The sequence below is a fragment of the Littorina saxatilis genome, linkage group LG9 (assembly GCF_037325665.1).
Source record: "Littorina saxatilis isolate snail1 linkage group LG9, US_GU_Lsax_2.0, whole genome shotgun sequence".
In the NCBI taxonomy this organism is placed as follows: domain Eukaryota; kingdom Metazoa; phylum Mollusca; class Gastropoda; order Littorinimorpha; family Littorinidae; genus Littorina; species Littorina saxatilis.
This window is the reverse complement of record NC_090253.1, coordinates 29,894,906-29,914,905: the sequence shown is the minus strand read 5'-3', so window position 1 is coordinate 29,914,905 and position 20,000 is coordinate 29,894,906. Positions and strand designations below refer to the sequence as shown.

Sequence of the window (20,000 nt, the reverse complement as noted above, 5' to 3'; positions counted from 1 at the left end):
CACCGCTCAAGACTGTCTCTTCTTGACTCGACTAGACTTCGCCTTGAAGCTTTCTTTCCAAAACACCCCCCGTGGGTCAGTGGGTCAGTCTGTTTTATGGCAGTCTGCGCCCAATGTGAGGCCCCCTTATGCTTGATAGCCTCGCTGTTTTCGGATGCATCGTATCATATTCTCCTTCCGGCTTTTCCTTCTTTGTGGCGTAGCTAGATTACAATCGCAACGTTATTACGTTAAGTTTACTTTGTTTTGTTTTTGTGTAACTAGATACAGCCTCAAAAAAATTGTCTTTACAAAACTGATGAATGTCGAGATTGTGTACGTACGTGCGTGCGTGCGTACGTGCGTGCGTGCGTGCGTGTGTGTGTGTGTGTGTGTATGTGTGTGTGTGTGTGTGTGTGTGCGTGTGTGAGTGTGTGTGTGTGCACGTGTGTGTGTGTGTGTGTGTGTGTGTGTGTGTTTCTTTTAAAACTGGATGGAGAGTGTGGGGGAGTGGCTAGATGGTTACTCCTACATGCGCAAACAACCCCGTCCCTGTTTAGTCCTGACAGGCATACGGAATGAAATGTGTGACAGCCTTAGGACGAGCAAAGTTGCTGCATAACTTTAAAGTTACCTTCATTCTCGCGTATGAACAGAGAGCCAGGATGACGATTGGCCAATCTGGGCCACTGTGATCAATTGATCAGGTCAAGGGCAATTTTTTTCTCGTGCCGAAACACAGGTTGACTCACCATACAAGATTTGGCCAGGCTTTGGTTTCAACAAGGTTTTATTCAATTAAACATGATACAATAATAACACGAGAAATAATCGAGAAAAAAACTCAAGCAAACGCTTACATTACGTTTCCTTCGCAATTGGAGTATAACACAATATAGCTATTCTGATGGACACGTGGGGGAATTCGGGGGCTGTGATTGGATGGTTTCTTCCGATCAACAAAGCATAATGCTACGGAAGTCGGCCATTTTTGCCAATATCCAAAAGCATATTGACAATAACAAAGACGCATGGTTCCGGTTTACCCATCTGTACCACACGATGTTTCAATCGACAACAGCACACACTGACAACTTGAAATTCTTCTCGGGAATGTTTTTCAGCTTTACAAATGTCGATAGCATACCCTTTTCTGCTAACTTCCTGATGAAACAGGACTAAACCAATTATTTTCTGTCCCTAAACACCACAAAATGCCCAAAGTCGAAAGATGTAGTACAAACAGGGGAGTACAACGGAACAGCCGTTTTTGTGTGCCTGTGTGAGCTAAGTTGCCGACTGACACAAACTTTCGCATTCGGCTTTTCTTATCTCGTAACTCCACACTAAATACCCCACTTCCCCTCTGAAGTATTGATGTTCAACCCATGGCACTAACATTCATGTAGTCGTTTATAACTGAGGTTGAAAAATTCGCTTCATGACGAGACAAGTATAAATGCCATTCACCAAACTGAAAACTTCGCTGCCGTCTGTTCGCGTTGTACGGATTAGCTGTTCTCTTCTCCTCCGCTTGTTGCATCCTAGTTCTTCAGTTGTTTCTAGTTTTCCGTTGATGTTGTGTTTTGGTCTTCTTCATAAGTAGTCTTGTTCAAAATTTAAAAAAACTCAAACTTCTTGTTGTTGTACATACGAATGAACTAATAAAAAGATGTTAACAGCTGTGTTCCCAAAGTCAGTGTGGCCCCTGCGCAAAACTAATGCGAATAAAAAACGGCGTCTGCTATCAAAACCTGAGATCAAGGCATCGACGCAAAAACTGTCATTTTGTAAGTTTGGAACAACAAATCAAGGTCAGAACAGCTATATAATCGGTATTGTATTTTCAACGTAGCAATAGGGTCCGATATTTAGACTCGAACAAGTATAATGCGACTCGTCTTCGACTCGTCGGCATTATACTTGTCTCGTCTAAATATCGGACCCTATTGCTACGCTGAAAACACAATAGCTGTTAATATTATTGTGATGTCGGATATAACATTACTAATACTGGCCCGGCTTTCACGTTAGATACGAACATCCCTTCAATTGGTCACACACAAAAATCAGCACCCAATGATTCAGCGCGAGCGCGATGAGGGACCGGTTGTCTCGTCTGTCTGTCTGTCTGTCTGTCTGCCTGTCTGTCCGTGCGCACCTCCATCATTATGTATGTCTGTTTTCTTCGTTGCGCACGCTCAAACACTACACACACACACACACACACACACACACACACACACACACACACACACACACACATACACACACATACACACACACACACACACACACACACATACACACACACACACACACACGCACGCGGATATCAGTCCGTCACTTAAACATCTGCCAAATTAAACATATGAAAGCTTTGGAGTGGTTAGAAAACACTTATTATGGCGGTTGTTACTTCGAGGAAGCGGCTGGGCAAAAAATTCCAAACACATGCAGAGCAATTACACCTGTGTGAACATATTTTTACTCACCTCAGAGTCCGGTTGTCTTGTCTTCTCCGTCACCATTCGTCGACAAAAGCAGAACATTGCGTTCGTCACAGGGGTCGCCCAGAAAATCTGGGTACAGCCGTTATTAAATTCACATCGAGAATTACGCGTGAAGCCTTCTGAAGTCTGTGTGAAAAGAATTGTTGTGTTTTTTTCTTCAAATAATCGTGAGAATTGTGTCACCGGGTAGTTCCTGTTGAACGTAAGGTTTCAATCAAACAAACAGGTGTTTAAAGAAAAGGTACTATGCTGTTTGCGTGTGGGAGAGGGGAGTTAGTGGCGGAGGGGGTTGGTAAGGTAGGAACGAGAGGCGTGGAGTGGAGGAGAATTTAATGTGACTGAAGCATTTGAAGTGTTAATACTTCTTCTTCTTCTTCTTCTTCTGCGTTTGTAGGCTGAAACTCCCACGTACACTCGTGTTTTTGCACGAGTGGAAATGTACGTGTATGACCGTTGTTACCCCGCCATTTAGGTAGCCATACGCCGCTTTCGGAGGAAGCATGCTGAGTATGTTCGTGTTTCTATAACCCACCGAACTCTGACATGGATTACAGGATCTTTTCCTTGCGCACTTCGTCTTGTGCTTGCGTGTACACACGAAGGGGGTTAAGTCACTAGCAGGTCGGCACACAAGTTGACCTGGGAGGTCGGAAAAATCTCCACCTTAACCCACCAGGGGCGGCCGGGATTCGAACCAACGACCTTCCGCTTTGGAAGCCGGCGTCTTACCACCAAGCCATGTTGACCGTCGAAGTGTAAATACTAGCGCCTGCACGTTACAAAATCCCCTTTGTAACACAATCAAACCATGGAGGGCGCACGCATACTCACAAAGACGTGCACTATAACACACACATACATACACATATACACACACACACACGCACGCACACACACGCACGCACGCACGCACACACATACACACACACACACACACACACACACACACACACACACACATACATACCTTCCACCCACGCACGCAAGTACGCACGCACACACACGTGCACACACGCACGCACTGCGTACACACACACACACACAGACACAGACACACACACACACACACACACACGCACGCACGCACGCACAAACACACACACACACACACACACACACACACACACTGACACAAGCACGTACGCCACTCCCCCCCTCCCTGACACACACATTCACACAATGTTGCACATACACGTACAAATACGAGACATTTCGAGGAACCACAACAACACCAACAGAAAATATGTATACAGCATTACTCTCTATACTTTACGCATTTTAACACATCGCCTTCTTTGAAGATCCATTAGGCTTAGTTACTATCCATGGGCCAAGCTCAATTCTAAAAATCATTAATCATTATAATAGTATTCACCCTTGTGTTGGGGTTTTGCAAAGAAGCTTCCCAAACAGGAAATAACAAGAAATGTAATCGCTTGTATGACCCAAATTATGTGTCTCTTTTTTTCTCCTTCTTTTCTTTTTCTCTCTCCTTTTTATATTTAGTCAAGTTTTGACTAAATATTTTAACATCGAGGGGGAATCGAAACGAGGGTCGTGGTGTATGTGCGTATGTGTGTGCGTGCGTGTGTGTGTGTGTGTGTGTAGAGCGATTCAGACTAAACTACAGGACCGATCTTTATGAAATTTGACATGAGAGTTCCTGGGTATGAAATCTCGGAACGTTTTTTTCATTTTTTTGATAAATGTCTTTGATGACGTCATATCCGGCTTTTCGTGAAAGTTGAGGCGGCACTGTCACGCCCTCATTTTTCAACCAAATTGGTTGAAATTTTGGTCAAGTACTCTTCGACGAAGCCCGGGGTTCGGTATTGCATTTCAGCTTGGTGGCTTAAAAATTAATTAATGACTTTGGTCATTAAAAATCTGAAAATTGTAAAAAAAAATAAAAAATTATAAAACGATCCAAATTTACGTTTATCTTATTCTCCATCATTTGCTGATTCCAAAAACATATAAATATGTTATATTCGGATTAAAAACAAGCTCTGAAAATTAAATATATAAAAATTATTATCAAATTTTTTTTTTCGAAATCAATTTAAAAACACTTTCATCTTATTCCTTGTCGGTTCCTGATTCCAAAAATATATAGATATGATATGTTTGGATTAAAAACACGCTCAGAAAGTTAAAACGAAGAGAGGTACAGAAAAGCGTGCTATCCTTCTCAGCGCAACGAATACCCCGCTCTTCTTGTCAATTCCACGTGTTCTGTGAGTTCGACAGCTACTTGACTAAATATTGTATTTTCGCCTTACGCGACTTGTTTTCTTTTTTCTTCTTCTTTTTTTAGGGGCGGGAGGGGTGCTATTCATGGCACGATTACACCTGGTGAGGTGTATGACATAGACAGAGGGGTAAAAATGGGGGGGGGGGTAATTGCCGATTAGGAATGTACTGATAGTTTACTTGAGCGAAAAGAAACAAGAATAAAAGCCTCAAAAAGGAAGTACGTTGACACTGAACACATGACAAACGGACATCTACTGAAGGGTGTGTAGCCAGAATTTGAGATACTTGGGGTCTTTAACCAAAAAGATGGTAAAGTGAAACATCCCTTTGGAGACCTCCACAAATCTGAGACAATCAGGTCTTAAAATGGGGTCAGTTTACAGACGCAACGAACAGACAATCTGAGACAATCACGTCTTAAAATGGGGTCAATTTACAGACGCAACGAACAGACAATGTGAGACAATCACGTCTTAAAATGGGGTCAATTTACAGACGCAACGAACAGACAATGTGAGACAATCAGGTCTTAAAATGGGGTACATTTACAGACGCAACGAACAGACAATGTGAGACAATCACGTCTTAAAATGGGGTACATTTACAGACGCAACGAACAGACAATGTGAGACAATCAGGTCTTAAAATGGGGTACATTTACAGACGCAACGAACAGACAATGTGAGAAATTAGGGGTTCTTAAAAGGGGTTGCACTTTTTGTTTTTTTGTAACCACATTGTGTGCTTGTGTGTGTAATAAGGCTGTGACAATTGTTATCGCATGGAAAATAGTACTGTGACACTTGATAGGACTGTGATTGATTTATGGATTTTAAAATGATATATACATTTTTTTTTTTGGGGGGGGGGCTGTTTGCTGAATTAATTGTGCAGGCAGACCTGGGTGTAGGTTTTCAAATAGATTTAGCAAGAGAGCTCCCGCTCAGAATGCGGCCTGGCTGTGAAATGTTGGTATGTGCCCAAGCAGAAGTATACTCGTATCACATGTACACGCTGATTAATGGTCATGCATGAAACAAAAAAAAGATATGTAACTACACAACCGTTTATACACTTAGGCTCTCCGACAAACGTATCGGAAGAGAAAGTAACGCCCGGTATCATCAAGTTCGTAAATACGCGAATACAGCACTTTTGGGTCTTTTATTTTCCGTCTCTCTCTCTTGCGCAGTCACCCTTGGCCGTCTGCTTTCATGTAGAAAATAGTTTTCACGGAAAGGAAAGTATCTTGAAAGCGACATTTTACTTTTTTATTTGGTGTTTAACGTCGTTTTCAACCACGAAGGTTATATCGCGACGAGGGAAAGGGGGGAGATGGGATAGGGGAAAGGGGGGGGGGGAAGATGGGATAGAGCCACCTGTTAAATGTTTCCTGTTCACAAAAGCACCAATCAAAAAATTGCTCCAGGGGCCCGCAACGTAGTACAATATATGACCCTACTGGGAGAATGCAAGTTTCCAGCACAAAGGACTCAACACCTCCCACACACTGCCTGACCAAAATCCTCACAAACATTGACCACACATCTTGAAAGCGACAGTATCCACCAATTCTTTGAGGAGACGCTTTCAGACAGTTCCTTGCCCTAGAAAGTCTGCTGCGTATGCATTGCACTTTTGTTAAGACAGAAAAGCCATCGTTCACTTTTGTGCAAAGACCATAATTAGGCAAACGTATCTACAGTCGAAGCTGTCTATAACGACCTTCCAATGAACTCGCCCAAAGTGATCGTTTGTGATCGACAGGTGGTCGCTGTTATAAGGTGAATGTTATATAAGAGAAAACTCTTTGGGTATCCTTTGGGCTGGTCGGTGTGGGCAGGAGATCGTTACGGATAGGTGATCGCCAAGGCAGGATCGACTGTATCTGTAAACAACTCTTCAGTGTCTAGAAACCCAATCCTCTGTTCTTGGGTTCGTAGGGCAGAAAACAGGCGCCAAATGCCTAATTCTAGGAATGTGAGATGTTTCCATTGTGCAATTATATTCTTCTATCTCCAGTTGTCTTTTCTTTCTTTCTTTCTTTCTTTCTTTCTTTCTTTCTTTCTTTCTTTCTTTCTTTCTTTCTTTATTTGGTGTTTAACGTCGTTTTCAACAGTCTCCAGTAGTCGAATTACAGATTTTGTTTGAACGGCAGAAAGGTAGGGGACAGTTATATTTAATTCAAAAGCTGGGATTTTTGGATCTGCCTGTCGCAGATACTAGATAACTTTTCGCGCAGGCAGACAACTCCTGGCCAGGCTTATATCATGGGATAAGACCATCCCTGCTTTTGGTCACATAACTCAAAAATCAACATCCTGACTGGTCTCCCTGCAAAATAGGGAATTTTTGATTAATTTATCTTGTAAAATCCACTAGTGACTTTTTAAGAAATTAATTCATCTAAAAACTCCAACCCACCACAGCTAGCAGTCAGGATGCTGATTTTGTGTATGTGTCAAAATGGCGGATGCTCTTATCCCCTGTAAACGACTGGCCAAATCTAAGGAGTGCACGTGTGCCTTTCATTCTAGGAATGGTGGGTATTCCCATCGTTCTCTTTTATTCTCCCAAACACAGTAGTCAAATTACAGGTTTTATTGAACGGTACAAAGGTAGGGGAACGTTATTTGCAATTCAAAGGCTGGGCGCTTCGCACTTTTTTTTCTGTGTCCAAAAGCTAGGTTGTTAAGCGCTAAGGACAATTTATTTGCCCCTGGCAGTAGGCCTACTCTAGATAGAGTTTGGTTCAATCATTCACACAGTTTGTCGCCAAAAAAAAAAAAATGCGACGAATATCCAACCTGCTTTTCGTTTTTTTTAAACATGGCAATCACAACTAGTACTCATGTTCGTAAAAAAGCAATGTCATGGAGAGTGGGTCGAATGATTTCCTGAGAAATGTCACGAGCTTTATTCAAGGTTGGTGGTCTCCATTAATTGAATGAAGGAAAACTTGCTTTCTATTGATCTGTGGGTGTTTTTAATGTAACCGAGTGCCAATTTACTTTACCCTTTCTCACCGAGCACAAACACTCAAAGCAACTGACACAAGTTATATTACCAGGTTCTTTTATTCCATAAGATGAAAAGGGGAATGTGTGGGATAACGGGGGTTTACTTTCAAATACAAAACTTTCAATGTATTACAACAGGACTAAACAACTCCAAAAACAACGCTCTCAATTCTTCACTCTAAAACTATATTCTAAATTCTCCCTCTAACGCTAGACTTTAAAAACACACTAAATCCTTCCTCCAAACTACACTCTAAAACTCTACTCTAAATCCTCACTCTCCACTTTAACCCCAAAAAACCCAATGAAACTCTAATCTAAAACAAACGAAATCTAAAAAAACAACCTAAAAACAATTCTTAAAAAAACCAAATCTACAAAAACTCACTGAGCCCCTCTAACAAAAACTAGTCTACAGAACCCAGTCCACAAAAACTAATCTACGAGAACCAATCTACGAAAACTAATCTACGAAAACCAATCTACGAGAACCAGTCCACGAGAACTAATCTACGAGAACCAATCTACGAGAACCAGTCTACGAGAACTAATCTACGAGAACCAGTCTACGAGAACTAATCTACGAGAACCAGTCTACGAGAACCAGTCTACGAGAACTAATCTACGAGAACCAGTCTACGAAAACCAGTCTACGAGAACTAATCTACGAAATCCCCATCTATGAAAACCTAGCTAGAAAACCCATCTAAAAAACCCGTCTACGAAAACCCCATCTAAAAAAAAAAGACCCCGTCGCACACTCCGCCATCCTGCAAACCACAGAATGCACGCCGTAAGCATACGTAAACAACTCAACAATTTCAACTACCACAAACTAACTCTTTGAACAACACAACACATCATTCTTATCAAATAACATACCTACAATACCGTTCTCTCAACCGGTTTTCTAAAGCATTCAATAAACAAAAGTTTTCCCAAACATTCAACTCATAATACAGTCTTCATAAACATTCAAATAAATCCTCCCCCAAGCAGCATACTCTTCTTCTCACTGCTTACCCATTTACAGAAAGAAAATTGTATTAACCTACCAGCAAAAGAATTCCTCACATCCCAAAGGATTTCAGCCTGTGACCAAACATGTCACACCGGGCGTCCAGAAAACACACGCACAAAAATATACGTTGTCTTTCTTCAGAATTCCAAGCAGAAAGAAAGTCTCAGTAGGTCCCAGGGCCCAACATTCCGCGTGCCTGCGTCACAAGGTTAACACACTTTCGACTCGAGGGGTGTCGAGTACCTTACTTTCTCTACTTGGTGTTTAACATCACCTTCAACTATTCAAAATTACATCGCGGCGGAGAGAAAAAGAGAGATGGAATAAAGTCACCTGTCAATTGTTTCTTGTTCACAAAAACATTAATCACAATTTTACTCCAGAAACTTATACCAAAAAACAATCGTTTTACCTATGCAAATTTAAGAATCGGCTCTTCCGTCAGACCATTTCACTACCAAAAAAACACAGTCTCGGAAACCTTAGTGGATCCCCGATAGTACAGGGGTACCCAAGTTCACAAGTTCAAACGGATGTACACAAGTGCATGTGCACCGTAACTGTCGTCGGTCACAAGCTCACATTAATAATAATAATAATAATAACTGGACATTTTTAAGTGCCTAACATATGGCTCTAGGCCCTTTACAAAAGAACATATATATACAGAATAGAACAATTAAAAGTACAACAACAAATAAGATGAACGTAAATTTGGATCGTTTTATAATTTTTTAATTTTTTTTTTTTACAATTTTCAGATTTTTAATGACCAAAGTCATTAATTAATTTTTAAGCCACCAAGTTGAAATGCAATACCGAAGTCCGGCCTTCGTCGAAGATTGCTTGGCCAAAATTTCAATCAATTTGATTGAAAAACAAGTCGCGTAAGGCGAAATTACTACATTTAGTCAAGCTGTGGAACATCTGGCCAGAAGGAGCTACACTGGAGACCAAGCTCTGGGGAACGTCAGAAGACCTGAAAGCGACGTTCCAGTTCACGACAGCAGCGGAACTACGACCCTAGACACAACCGTCGAACGCAGAAGAAGAAGAAGCTGTGGAACTCACAGAATGAAACTGAACTCACTCCATTTTTACAGCAAAAGCGTATACTCGTAGCATCGTCAGTCCACCTCTCGATACAAAGGCAGTAAAATTGACAAGAAGAGCGGGGTAGTAGTTGCGCTGAGAAAGATAGCACGCTTTTCTTTATCTCTATTCTTTTTAACTTTCTGAGCGTGTTTTTAATCCAAACATATCACATCTATATGTTTTTGGAATCAGGAACCCACAAGGAATAAGATGAATTTGTTTTTAAATCGATTTCGGAAATTTTATTTTAATAATAATTTTTATATTTTTAATTTTCAGAGCTTGTTTTTAATCCGAATATAACATATTTATATGTTTTTGGAATCAGAAAATGATGAAGAATAAGATAAACGTAAATTTGGATCGTTTTATAAAAAAATGGTTTTTTTACAATTTTCAGATTTTTAATGACCAAAGTCATTAATTAATTTTTAAGCCACCAAGCTGAAATGCAATACCGAAGTCCGGCCTTCGTCGAAGATTGCTGGGCCAAAATTTCAATCAATTTGATTGAAAAATGAGGGTGTGACAGTGCCGCCTCAACTTTTACAAAAAGCCGAATATGACGTCATCAAAGGTATTTATTGAAAAAACGAAAAAATGTCCGAGGATATCATTCCCAGGAACTCTCATGTCAAATTTCATAAAGATCGGTCCAGTAGTTTGGTCTGAATCGCTCTACACACACACACACACACACACAGACACACACACACACACACACACACACACACACACACACACACACACACACACACACACACACACACACATACACCACGACCCTCGTCTCGATTCCCCCTCTATGTTAAAACATTTAGTCAAAACTTGACTAAATGTAAAAAGGGTAAGGTCCCGAGAAAACAGGTTTGCCCGCTGTAAGGATCAGGCTGAGGATAAGGATACGAGTCCATAGTCCTGTGAGGTTACCCTCGTGGAAAGTCGGGTTGCTTTCTTTCTGGGGAAAGCGAGCTGCCATTCAGTACGGCGCTACCCTATCTCAGGTCTGCACATATTTGTAATTTAAAAAAAAATTGTTATGGGATAAGGTCATACCAAACATCAACATCCTGACTACTGCTTCTGCTGAGTGGGAATTTGTATGATGAATTGATTTTGGCAGATCGACACGTACACCAGTATCAGTTGAGAAATGAATTCACAAAAATACATTCTGCTCAGAAAGCATTTATAACTGAAGTTGAATGTTGGTGTGCGGTCCAAGCGGAGGGGTATTCTCGGGCTCAGCCTGGGTGAAAGCCTTGCCTGATGGTGGGTCAAATCGTTTACACGAGAAGGACTGTGCCTTGAATTGGGCTAAGACCTTTTAAGTGAAGGAGTCGTCAAGCCCCTTTCCTTCTCAGAACACGTACTTGATGATGCCAGCTTTCAGTGTACAATTTTCTTTGGGGCGGGGTGGTGGTTTGGCGGAGGGGGGCGATAGTTGGGGGGGGGGGGGGGGGGGGGGGTTCGTCGGAGGAGGGGCGGGGGGTGGTTCTGGTTGGGGGTTAGTTCAGTAAATAACACCAGTGTCAAAGATCTTTCGTAGCTTTGCACGCTTCTCAAGAAAAGTTTGCCCGGTGTCGGTTTCTCCGAAAGGTGTATTCATTTTGCAACACTCTGCTGTTTTAAGTGAGTTTGCGATCCTCATGACCAAAACTGTAACTTATTTTGTGAGTTTGCTTTGAGAAGGAAGGTATCTTAAGTTGTTGTTGTTGTTGTTGTTGTTGTTATTGTTGATGTCGTCGTTGTTGTTGTTGTTGTTGATGTCGTTGTTGTTGTTGATGTCGTTGTTGTTGTTGTTCTTGTTGTTGTTGTTGTTGTTTAATTGCGGAATTGGCAAAATATCGGCCTCCACAGACATCAAGCTTTGGACTGTACAACTGACCGCTGACCGGCACGGTTGGCCCAGTGGTAAGGCGTCCGCCCCGTGATCGGGAGGTCGTGGGTTCGAACCCCGGCCGGGTCATACCTAAGACTTTAACATTGGCAATCTAGTGGCTGCTCCGCCTGGCGTCTGGCATTATGGGGTTAGTGCTAGGACTGGTTGGTCCGGTGTCAGAATAATGTGACTGGGTGAGACATGAAGCCTGTGCTGCGACTTCTGTCTTGTGTGTGGCGCACGTTATATGTCAAAGCAGCACCGCCCTGATATGGCCCTTCGTGGTCGGCTGGGCGTTGAGCAAACAAACAAACAAACAAACAAACAAACTGACCGCTGGGATCATCAAGTACGCGTTGTGAGAAGGAAAGGGGCTTGACGTCTCCTTTACTTTAAAGGTCGTAACCCAATTCAAAGCACAGTCCTCCCCGTATAAACTAGTTGACCCTCTATCTCATGTCTGCTAAGGCTTTTACATAGGATAAACACAAGAAACACCTCCGCTTGGACACACACCACAATTGAACATCCGTCACTCTGTTGGTGCAGGATGTAATATGGTGAATTAATTTCCAAGCTGACACTGGTGTCAATCTACCCAAACTAATTTATCATAAATTTATTAACTTCCCACTCAGCAGAAGCAGCAATCAGGATAGTGATTTTTGGTTTGTGCCTATGTTAAGTGGAGGAATAGAGAATACTACATGGCTTGCTGTGTCGTACCAGATTTACACGAGTTGTTTGTTTAAATATTGAACTGCGAGCGAAAGCGAGCTGTTCACTATTTGAAAAAGCAACGAGTGTAAATGTGGTACGACGCAGCAAGCCATGTAGTATTCTGTTTATCCTACATACTGTTCTTACGTGTATTTTACTGAAAATGTCCTGCAGTCGAGGCAGCTAAATTGAAGACGCTTGTTTTGGAACCTCGATCTCTTCTGAAGCCTCGTGCAATCTATTACGTCAAAGCAAAGAAACGTAGGTCACTCTGAAAGTGTGGCGTGACGTGTTAGTTCTAAAGATTCATGGAGGGTAATTAGCGAGCGCAATTTTTTTCTTCTATAATGACGTTTGTCTCGGTGACTTTAGCATCATAAGCAGTGGAAAAACAGGTCCTTGCCAGACTTGCTTGACATGACCTCTTTTACATGATATACACACGTGTGATTTATACGATTATCATCTCACGGGTGTCTCTCTCACGTATGTTGGATAAATGACCTTATAACACCCCCCAAAAAAATTATATATAATTAACAATCTGGACAAGACCTGAGATAGGGTAGCGCCGTACTGTATGGCAGCTTGCTTTCCCTAGAGCACTTCCCACTCAGCAGAAGTAGTAGTCAGGATGTTGATTTTTGGTGTGTGTCTATAGTTAGTGGAGGAATGACCTTATCCCATAACAAAAAATAAACACAAACACACACAAATTGAAAGAAACAATCTGGACAAGACCTGAGATAGGGTAGCGCCGTACTGTATGGCAGCTCGCTTTCCCCAGAAAAAAGCAACCCGAATTTCCGTGAAGGTAACCTCACTTGTAATAAAACATAATGTCCGTGCCATCTCTGCCCTTAGAACCTTTACAATACTCAAAACCTGCACGCTCTACTTCCATCTCGACGAAGTTAGGTATGGTTTTACGCGAGATTTCAAAAGGCACCGACGAGAGTGTATTTTAGCCCGTTTAGAAGAAAGAAAGGAGAGTAGGGAAAGTAGATCATATTTCACTGTCTTCTTACGCCTTGAAAATGTAATACTTCACACAAGGGGGCGTGGAAGAAATTGCAGAGTACAGTTACCCATTCATTCATGAATTGTGTTGATGTTGCCTTTCCGCCATGGGGATACCGCGGTGAGCCCAGCAGGCTTCTGGGTGACAGTTCACCTTGGGATCGGGCGTATGGGGAGGGGGGGGGGGGCGGTGCGGTGTTCACAATTTGATACAGAAAGACTATATTTGCTATACAAGTCTGACTATAAGCACACACACACACACACACACACACACACACACACACACACACACACGCACGCACATGCACACACACACGCATACCCTCAACCCCCTCAAAACCAACAAATCCAACATCCCCTCCCCACGCAACCCCCGCACCCCCTCCTGGAGCGGCGAAGTTAGATCTGCAAACGCATTCCTATGAGGGTACGAAGGTTGAAAGAAATGTGCTTTGCTTCACAGGTACAAGAATGAGAGATCTTTGTAAAATCACTGCGTCAAGTTTTGATTATCTGGTTTTGGCGTGTGGTTTATGTGATTAAAGGACCCCAACAGGCTATTTTTGGTGTCAAAAACGCGTTTATTTGCGTTTTGGCGTGACTTAGGTTAACCAGACATATGCATGCCGTAGGAAATTGTTTTCTCACCTTCCCTCACAGGGTTTAGTTTATTTCGGAATCGTTTAGGCCATAATCCGACAAATTTTGTGGCTGAAGCGAAGCGTTTTCGCGTTCCGATCTGGCGGCCATTGTATCTCGAACGTCCGCGAGAGTACGGAAGTCGTGAATTCTGGGTAAAATTTTCGATGACGTCAGAAGCCGTATTCATAGAAGCAACTTTAGCTGCTGAACCTTACAGTTTTGAGCGTGGGAGTTAAAATCAAGGGTCCGCGCGCCCCGTTATTTGTAATCATTTTTTTTACAAATCACGTTAACGTTCCCGATATCTTCTTGTCATCCCAAAAGTCAAGGCACAAAAACAAAATCCCTTGACTTTTGGGGTAGCGCGACTCCGTTGATTTTGTTTTCTTTCTCCATATCATTACTAGATTGTCCCGTCGCTGGGAAATTCGGATCACTTCCTCCCAGTGGAAAGCTAGCAACAACAGAGTCGCGATACCCCAAAGTCAGTGAATCTATTAGATTTTTTTTTCTCCATTTCTTTATTGTCCCATCACATTCCACAACTTGGACACATACCAAAACTTGGACACATGACGATATTACCACGTCTTTGACACATACCACAACTTGGTCACATACCACAACTTGGACACATACCACATCTTGAACACATACCACAACTTGGACACATACCACAACTTGGACACATACCACAGCTTGAACACAGACCACAACTTGGACACATACCACATATTGGACACATACCATAACTTGGACACATTACCACATCTTGGACACTTACCACAACTTGGACACATACCACATCTTGGACACATACCACAACTTTGACACATACCACAACTTGGACACATATATACCACAACTTGGACACATACCACATCTGCTCCGCCTGGCGTCTGGCATTATGGGGTTAGTGCTAGGACTGGTTGGTCCGGTGTCAGAATAATGTGACTGGGTGAGACATGAAGCCTGTGCTGCGACTTCTGTCTTGTGTGTGGCGCACGTTATAATGTCAAAGCAGCACCGCCCTGATATGGCCCTTCGTGGTCGGCTGGGCGTTAAGCAAACAAACAAACAAACACATACCACATCTTGAACACATTCCACATCTTGGACATATACCACAACATTGCACATATTGGACACATACCACAACTTGGACACATACCACAACTTGGACACATTCCACAACTTGGAAATTTCCACAACTTGGACCACAAGCGCGACTCTGTTGCTGCTAACTTTTCACTGGGAGGAAGCGATCCGAATTCGCCAGCGATGAAGGAAAATAACGAAATGGAAAAAGAAAGAAAAACAAATCTAATGGATCCCTTGACTTTGGGGTAGCGTGACTCTGTTGCTGCTAGCTTTCCACTGGGAGGAAGCGATCCGAATTTCCCAGCGATGGGACAATAGGCTGAATAGAGATTTTTTTTTTTTTAATTATTATTATTTTTTTTTTACAAATCGCGGATTTAGGTTCGACGTAATTTGTACAATATTTTTACATGTTTACAAACCACGGGTTAACAGCTCAGTTGGAGGTTTAATTGGTGCCAGTGTGTAGACATACAGGCTGGGGGAGTGGCTTAGGAGCGAGCAGATAGCTGTATCGTTATCAGCGTCTGTTACTGGAGATCGTTCTTACAGCGGCGTCCGAGTTGAGACGGAACTGTCCCACCTATTTGGGTTGATAATCGGGGATAAATGTAGAATTGTATCAGTCAGGTTTGAGGCACAAAGTGTACGAGGAAAAAACATTCTCTCTCAAGGGTGGAAGTAAAATGTCTGCCAGACTCAACAAATAGATTTAGGCAGCCCATGATCACTGTTGTGATTGTAGTTGAAGTTCTATCGGATTTGTTGTTGACTATGTTGTTGAAGACGTATAATTATGTTCTCGAATTTAAGTTGATGTTGTTGTTGTCGTCGTCGTAGATGAAATCAAGGTTGTAACGTGTCAAATCAATCGTGTTCCACCTACAGTTTATCAACGTAAAGCTGTTGTTGTTGACATTGTAGTTGTTCTTGGTTTTCGAGTTGTTGTTAGTGTTATTGTCGTCGTTGTAGTTGTTACCCAGTCGGATAGAAACAAATAAAAACGCAAGCCTGAGTCTTTTTTTTGCAACTCCGAACATTCGGCAGCAGCACACTCTCTCGGCATGATGTCGGGAGCACGCGCGCATCCACAGCTGCAGCAAAGACGCACACCGAACGTTGCTACTTTCGCTTCTGGCTCCCCCTTGTGACGTCACAGCCAAGGGCTTGCCGCCGCGGGGAATTTGAAGTCTCGCGCAGCAGACGAATTTGGTCGCTTTTTGAGCATGCATTTTGTGTAAAATTAGACTGATGCAACACAAAACCTGAGATTTACTGATCGGTGTTTGCATCTGTAGATGCTTACCTATATCATTAAATCAACCCCAACTGCTTTACCTGACCTTAAAAAGAGCCTGTTATGGTCCTTTAAAAAGGCGTACAGAAGAATAGAATAGCAAACACAGAACAATGAACAACAAGAACGCAAACTTCAGCACAAGAATCAACAAACTACCAAATACCAATCAACCATACAAAACAAACAAACAAACACACGTACGAACAAACAAACACACGTACGAACAAACACCTCAGCCAGCAGTATTGCTGTTAAGTCCTTTGTACTGGAAACTTGCATTCTCCCAGTAAGGTAATATATTGTACTACGTTGCAAGTCCCTGGAGCAAATTTTTGATTAGTGCTTTTGTGAACAAGAAACAATTAACAAGTGGCTCTATCCCATCTCCCCCCCCCCCTTTCCCCGTCGCGATATGTGGCCATTTCTGCGAAAAGGGACCCTGTTGAGCTAAGCCTCTGATTGGAGAAACGCGGGGTCAAAGTTAGAGCAAAATGTAAACAAACTTTGCTGTGCTGACTGATGCCCACTTCAAGTTGAATTTCTAAAATGTTCAATGAATTATCAGCGATAGTACAATGAACAGCAATTTAAAGTAATGGAAAATAGTCTTGGGATCAACATTACAAACTTCTACAAATGTTTATGTTCATTCCTCCTCAGGAAAAACACATCGAACCGATGACAAGTTGACTGCGATGATGCCGAAAATGCCGACAGAGTGTTTTGTTGTGCTTCGAGAACAAAATTTTCGTCGCTAGTTTTGGTCAAGTTAAAACAACTTACCTATTTTTTTTTAATGTTTGACAGTAAGCTTAATATAAACTTTCATCTGGAAGCACATTCAGCAAAGTGATGTAGCCAAATCATCACACAGCTACATTTCACTAGACGGATCTATACGCATAGTTCAGGTAGATCTGACTTTCACGCGACCGTAGCACTGTACGAAAAAGCAGACGACAAATGCAGTTGCCCGATGAAGAACAGTTACTCCCCGTTTACATCTTTAGTTGCTTCCCTTGCTAAAGTTACTGATATTTAGATCAGTGGTTACTGACTGGGGCATTCTGTTCTTTGCAGCTGTGAATTCTGATAGTGGAAGGGCAAGTCAGTCTTCTCAGTTGAACACGGAATGTTCTGCTGACAGAAGTCGCTTTGGGATAAGACAACGATTTTGTTGACGAGGTCAATGCTGTTAATTCAGAATTATTTTGTTGCACTTCGCCCGGACATTATTTTGTGACTCCGAAGTCGAAGCAGATCTACTTTGATCACGATGGTGTTGTAAACGTTCATGATGACAACGCACACTACTAATCGGTTAAAGAGTTCTCCAAGAGCATAGGCCTATTGCGAAGCAAGGTCTTCCTCTTCCTGATCGTTTGAATGCCCGGACATCGTAAATGAGAACCTGTTGCTCTTACCGTTTGCTGTCTCCACTTAGATCTATGACAGGCTACAATTTCAGGTAAGTTACCATATAGACTGCAGTGTGTGTTTTGTGTGTGTGCGCGCGCGCAGCTTGTGTGTGTGTGTGTGTTGTGTGAGGGTTTTTGTATGTGTGTGTGTGTGTGTGTGTGTGTGTGTGTGTGTGTGTGTGTGAGAGAGAGAGAGAGAGAGAGAGAGAGAGAGAGAGAGAGAGAGAGAGAGAGAGAGAGAGAGAGAAAGAGGGGTAGATAGAGGGAGAGAGATGATAATGTCAATGATGATTTTGATGATGATGATGATGATGATGATGATGATGATGATGATGATGATGATGGTGGTGGTGGTATGTGTGTACGTGTAGTATGTTTTTAAATTCCTCTTTTTTTTATTCAACCAATGTTACTCTCTTTCTCTCAGTTTGCAGGCGTGGAACAGCAAACAAGTCCAGCAATTCACCGGACAGTGCAACAACAAAAGACAGAAGTGCCTGGCCACAAAGCAGGTGTTCGACAGAATGGGGCAACAGCAATGTCCAGCCGGTTCCAGTTCCAAGGAAATCAGCATGGTTTACCCTTGGGACTTTGCTCAGTAGGTAAAGACATATTAATACTTAACAATTTGTCAGTCCTTTAAAAAAAAGGGGGGGAGCAATACAATTATATTTGTGTTTATGTGTTGTTTTCTCCAACAAAGAAGCACACACACAGACACACACAGACACAGACACACACACATACACACACACACACTCGCACGCACACACACACACACACACACACACACACACACACACACACACACACACACACACTACATTTTCGATAATGTCACCATACCATACCAGCTTAGAAATGGCAAGTGGACAGGTACCCAAAACCAGACTTGAGCTGTGCAAATAGTGGTTAGTAAATAATATGTTGATCAACTCTGTGGTTGCCTTTGTTTCAGAGAAGCAAATCGTCTACCTTGCGAATGAGGCAGGGGTACAGAGGAGGGTAGCAACTTCAGTCTTCGGCATGGTGCATCAATACTTAGGCATGCAGTTTTGTGTGTGAATGAACAGCACAAATCCATTTTGAAAATGTCTTGATCGTCGGCCACATCAAGTTCGACCCTGATTGGCATTTCAGTTTGTTGAAAGTAAAGGGAGACGTTCGATAGCAGAGTGCACGGATGACATTTTCAATTCAGTGAAGTGATGGACAGACTGACAGACCCACGTGTGCAAGGACACACAGCACCATGTGTTACTTTCTACAACTGGAAGCTGTATTTACCAAGGAAACTGAACAATTAATCCTTGTTATGAAATTTAGAAGTACCACAACTTGTGTGTGTATTGTTTTCAGCAGACAGCCTCAAATAGTTTGTGTTTGTATGTGTGTCGGTGAAGAAAGAATAGAACATGGAGGGGGGAGAGGTAGTATGAAAGAAGAAGAAATATTCGAGAAAAAAATCATATGGCTGATTGTTTTTACATTTAGTCAAGTTTTGATTAAATGTTTTAACATAGAGGGGGAATCGAGACGAGGGTCGTGGTGTATGTGTGTGTGTGTGTCTGTGCGTGTGTGTGTGTAGAGCGATTCAGACTAAACTACTGGACCGATCTTTATGAAATTTTACATGAGAGTTCCTGGGTATAAAATCCCCAGATTTTTGATTTTTTATTTCGATAAATGTCTTTTATGACGTCATATCCGGCTTTTTGTAAAAGTTGAGGCGGCACTGTCACACCTTCATTTTTCAATCAAATTGATTGAAATTTTGGCCAAGCAATCTTCGACGAAGGCCGGACTTCAGTATTGCATTTCAGCATGGAGGCCTAAAAATTAATTTATGACTTTGGTCATTAAAAATCTGAAAATTGTAATTAAAAATATTTTTTTATAAAACGATTCAAAATTACTTTTTTTTTATTCTTCATCATGTTCTGATTCCAAAAACATATAAATATGTTATATTCGGATTAAAATCAAGCTCTGAAAATTAAAAATATAAAAATTATGATTAAAATTAAATT

The 20,000-nt window shown here is 42.0% G+C and overlaps 2 long non-coding RNA genes across 4 annotated transcripts in view; both read left to right on the top strand.

The window, feature by feature from the left end:
* Nucleotides 1-20,000, top strand: part of LOC138975833 (uncharacterized) — a 99,295-nt gene that overhangs the window by 6,017 nt on the left and 73,278 nt on the right. The window lies entirely within an intron of this gene.
* LOC138975826 (uncharacterized) overlaps nucleotides 16,791-20,000 on the top strand; it is a 4,233-nt gene continuing 1,023 nt past the window's right edge. Inside the window, exons 1-3 of the long non-coding RNA XR_011458770.1 lie at nucleotides 16,791-18,020; nucleotides 18,398-18,572; nucleotides 18,929-20,000. The exon at nucleotides 18,929-20,000 is cut by the window's right edge and continues 1,023 nt beyond it. This is a non-coding gene — a long non-coding RNA (uncharacterized lncRNA). The remainder of the gene's footprint in view (nucleotides 18,021-18,397; nucleotides 18,573-18,928) is intronic.